Consider the following 5,378-nt stretch of genomic DNA (forward strand, 5'->3'; position numbering starts at 1 on the left):
TATACACCTATGGTCTACATACATATATATACATGCATACATACATATACACACACGCACACACACACACACACACGTGCACACACACACACACACACACACACACACACACACACACACACACACACACACACACACGTATATTTGTTCATTTATTCTATATGTTATATATAATTCTCATATTGTCTCATATTGTCTTGTCCAGATGTGTAAACAGCAGCCACTCAGATGAGGAAAACATTTTAAGGCAAAGGTGGAAGTGAATTAACTTGTCATCACTTCACGTGAAGCCGCAGCACAAGTGTGCTTACGACATGGCCGCCGCTGTCAATCAAACGCCCCCTTTCACACATTCACGTCTCTGAGATAAAAAACTAAACAAAATACTGTTAATGATTAGAAATATTGCCAGCATTAAACTATATAAAACATATTGACATTGCGATCAAGCTGTACACAATGTCCTTCATTTAACTGTTTGTCCGTGTGAAAGACGCCTCCGTGCAGCGACTGAACAACCTTGTTCCTCACTTATCCTTCTGCCTGCGATGCTTTTGCACTCGAAGCCTTCGTGTCGCTCCAGCTCTGCTGTTTGAAGGACTGAAGAAAGGTTAACGCTGAAATAATAACTCTTATTACTTTGAACTCCGTCCCGGCCTTGTTGAAGAAACATCCGAGTGGTTGCTGCCTTTTAGCGAGCCGTTTCAGTTCCCACGTTCTTCTTTTTATAAACACACATATCTGGAGGAAGCTGCTCACTGACCCGCCCGGCGGAGGAGGACACGGTTAACACATCCAGAGGAAAAGACAAAGACAGGCAGCAGTTTGCGTGGTATTTTATATCAAAGATGTATCTCTGCTGCCCCGTGCACACGCCCCAGGTCCAGTCCAAGCCGTGTGTGTGTGTGTGTGTGTGTGTGTGTGTGTCCCCCCCGTGGGAAAAATAAAGAGGCAAACCTTCTAACGCGGCTCAGATCACAGCCACTCCTCACCTGCTGGCTGCTTTGGTCTGCTTTGGCCGGACTCGCTGGCAGTGTTTCAGGATGTGTCTCTGAACTACTGAGGGGGAACACGTCATTAACGGATGATAGCAAATGATCTGAGGCTCACCGTGTGGCACGGGATAGTAAATACCAGGGGGATGCTTTTGGGAACATTTCTGTCCTTAATGGTCTGTATTTGGGCTATAAAGTGTGTTTAAAAAATAAGAGGGGAAGCTGAGGTTGAACTTTTGATAAAATGTTGGATAGTAATAGATAATCCACATAATCTGTTTTTTTAAATATCACAACGGTGTCAAAAAGTTTGGCGTATGTTTTAACAAAATACAAAATGGCGCACCCTCACCCCCCCCCCCCCCCCCCCACACACACACAACATGCCAGGTGGCACATTGTCACAGCGTGAGGTTTTGTGGTGCGAAAGGCGATGCGGCATGTCAGACTGTAACACACACACACACACACACACACAGCTCCTGAGACTCAAACTATGAATCTACATACCCCTCTAGCGTCACTGACGGCTTGTCAATATGTGCTCGTGAAAATCATGCAATTTATCAGTTCAACCTAAATCTCATTCAACAAAAGACCAATAAGAGTATTTCCCATTAGTGTGCGTGTGTGTGTGTGTGTGTGTGTGTGTGTGTGAATGAATTAGTGAAGCTGAAAAGCAGGCGTAACAGTAGCACGCACACACACACACACACACACCAGTTAATTACATATCGTTGCGTGTCATTGCTAACCACTCTGTCTTTATCGCCAGAGTCACTTAGGCTTAGGCCGGCGGGGTCGGCCGCTATTTTAGCTAACACAGCAGCTCGGTGGTCTGTGATGGAGGGTGTGCACACATTCACACTCTCTCACACACACACACACACACACACACTGGGAGAGAAACCACAGCGTGTGAGGGTTAAGACATTCGTATAGCAGTTTTTAAATTGATGTGGACCTCAAATGTTAGGTGTTCCTGCTCCGAGCCCCTCTTACCCAATCACCTCCAAAAACAGCCAGCGCAGCATTGAGGGGATGAGAGCAACTTCTACTGGAGGTGTAAATCTAGGTAGCTTATCCAGTGGAAAGGCTTCATTGCAGAAAAAAAGAAAGCTGTACTTATTTTGGAAAGATTGCAAACTTGTGTTCATTTCTCACCAAAGAACAGGAAACGATATTCTATAAAATATCAGATCCCATCCCTTTGTGTCTGTATACGTTTAGCTAACCATTTGTTTGGTTTATCCGTTACTTTGAGCTAACGGTTCAAACTGTGTGGCGGTAATATTCCAGGAAAGAGTTGTTACTCGAGAAAAATAAACTTGGATATTCTCTGAGAGATCAAAGTGGCAAGTTTACCCGAGTAAAAGTCACACATTAACCAGAAGAAACTCACACATTTACCAGAATAAACTCACACATTTACAAGGAAAAAAAGAGAAACATTTACAAAAAAAGAGAATGACTCGATGAGTGCAAAACTGTGGCGACCTCATCACAGATCTGTTTTTTACAGGTAAAAGCGTCCTTGTGTAACTGGAAGCGTAGCGTGTTCGGAGTAACTTCCTTTCAGCGGCTTTTGTTGGGCTGCAACAAAAGACACACACCTTCATGGAGTCAATGGCAGAGCTTGTTCGTCTCTACTTTCCTGTACCGTCGCCAATATTAATATGTATTAATGTAATGTGTTAATACAAGAACAGAGAACGAACTTGAAGGAAATGTGTATCTTTCAGCACCTTTGCTTGACGCCACCATACCATAATAACACCGTAGTGAGTCACAGCATTCAGACCGCTGGCCTTCCAACTGTTTTACATCCAATATTTTTTCTCTCAAATATGCCACTTTAATCTCAAAGAAAACACAAGGTTGTTTTTTCAAATTTTTCTTGAAATACTCCTCTACTCCCCTGGCTCCGTTATTATTGTTGTTTTATCTACAAATGCACTAAAATACAGAGACTCGCTTTTGAAAGGTTGATGTGTAAAACCTCTCCGTCTCCTTTGCCGTCAGTCGACTCGGTGAAACACATTTGCAGCATTAGACGGGCCCTGATGGCGCGGCGTGACGCGGCACACGCCTCGGCGTGCTGCGGTACGGGTTAGACCTTTTTCTCTTCAGCTCCCAGAGGTGTCAAGACGCGACTCATCACCAGTCACTTTACTGCTTGCTGTGGAAAAAAAAAAGAAGAAAAAAGAGACACACATGCATCACAGACCCACAAGCCCCTGAGAATGCAGCTGTGGCTACATCCTCGACTGCTTCCTGTGGTTGTCACGGAAGAATGACAATATTTATCAGGGCTGAAGCGAACATCTGCATTGGTTTGAGGAGACGACGAGCCGTCTCTTGGATGGCGCCGGTGGACACTTGAGCAGCAGTTCAGGCGACTTAGCATCAATCAGAGCATCGGTATCCACACGGCTCTTAACAGAGCGGCAAACTGAGTTGGTGGCTAGAAGCTAACGGCGACAGAGCTAACGGTGTTAACTTGGTAACGTGGTCTATGAAGTGGACTCTCTGTAAAAGCAGCAATTTGTTTCCTTCACCCACGGATCAGCTCAGAGGAGCACCCCTCTAGTGTTTAACGCTGCTAAATTCCCCCCTTCACAGCTTTTTTTGTTGCCTTCTCCTTTTGTTGGCTCTTGACAAACTGAGTCGGCGGTTAGCAGCGGCGACATAGCAAACAGTGTGAACCTGAAAGGGGAACCAAGAACGGTGGAGGCTACGCGTCTGCGATGACGTCATAGAGTCGGGGCGCTGCCGCAGTGCGGAGTGGCGGCAATTAGCTAGCTGCCGTTACATTAGCTTGCCAGTCGGGCACGCTCACTGGGACTCGCAGCGCACTAGCATACCGGGCTAGCTATGTAAACAAAGTGCAGAGTAGCATGAAGCATGACACACACACACACACACACACACACACACACACACACACACACACACACACACACACACACACACAATGTGACTTCAGTCCACCATTTCTCTACATGGCTAATTGTTGTTAGCTATGATATTAATGCTTCGGATTTCAGATATAGCGCCGCGAACCGGTACCCTATTCTGATTGGGCAAAACAAAACAAGGGTTTTTCCACTCTGAAACCTTCTCACAGCTCCAGTCACTTTACCCTCTCGCGAGATGAAGAGCACGACGTCAGTTACAAAGTCGTGCGTATACCAGGGGTCGTGCGCTTGAACCCGCATGTTGGGCCGATGCCGTCACTTTTTTTCCCCACGCAGCGCTAATGCCTGTCTGAGGGCGTTCCGACTGCGGAGATGGATTCAGAGTGACACGTGTACAGCGTCTTGTCGATCTCGGTCACCACGAGGCTGTCGCTGTCGATCAGCAGACGTACAGCGGATCTGATGGGAGCTCAGTCACGCTGAAGTTCATCTCGAAGCGATGGGTAAAAAGTCAAAGTTAATTCGGGGAGTTCAGGCTTCTCATCTGTTAAATATATTCCTCACAGGTCTCCCGAGCCTCTAGTCATGCTCTAATTGTGTGAAGTGAGGTATAAATATTCACTTCCTGCGTGAATCCTAGTTACTGACAGTGAGCAGCTCTCACCCACTTACGGTAAAACAGATGCCGTGTCGGAGTTCATAACTGCTCGGCTCCATAATTGTCGGCACTCGGTTCTCGTGTCGAGTCGTCTGACGCTCAGATTTGAGAATGTGACGGAAGAAATTAAAGGACAGATCACTTCTTTGTTACGGGGGTTCAGATGAAGTGCATTCTTAAAATAGCCCTCCAATTTCATCTCGGAGGAGCACACTGTTCCACATCTTAGGAGCAGGAACTTTTTCAGCAGCTAAGTGTCAGCGCCCCAGTAATCTACATTTAATATCTCACCAACCGACTCAAACAAACCTCTGAAAGTATTCAAATAACATTTTCATCACGCGGTGATGTCAGCTGTGAGAACGAGTGTTCGCTGTTATGGTGTCGACTCCTGCCGTGAGTTCCACATGCCAGAGTAAACCAACAGCATGCTGGGTAAACCAAAAACACCTGCACGGTGACCATGATAATCTCTCTGCTAACATCCGCTGTGCCTGCTGCGTTTCTTAGCGGACGGATTATCAGGGTCAGCGTGCAGGAGTTACGATTCATCCTCTCAACTGGAGGAGATAATGGAACGATTACAGCAGAAGAAATGCATTTCCATTGTTAAGATGCTCACAGCCGACAAAAACGGCGACACAAAGGGGCGGGGGGATGTGAGCGTCACCTGATTTGACCTGGATTGTATGAAGACACATACCTCTCAACATGAATATTAGCAGTAAGCCCTTTTGCAACTTGGCTGTCAGTAATCCGCCATAAGCAGTGCACGTACCAGGTGTAAGTTAGCATTGTGGGTAATCT

Source organism: Clinocottus analis, unplaced genomic scaffold (assembly GCF_023055335.1).
Source record: "Clinocottus analis isolate CAN_PGR_092001 unplaced genomic scaffold, fCliAna1.0.p SCAF_20, whole genome shotgun sequence".
Taxonomy (NCBI): domain Eukaryota; kingdom Metazoa; phylum Chordata; class Actinopteri; order Perciformes; family Cottidae; genus Clinocottus; species Clinocottus analis.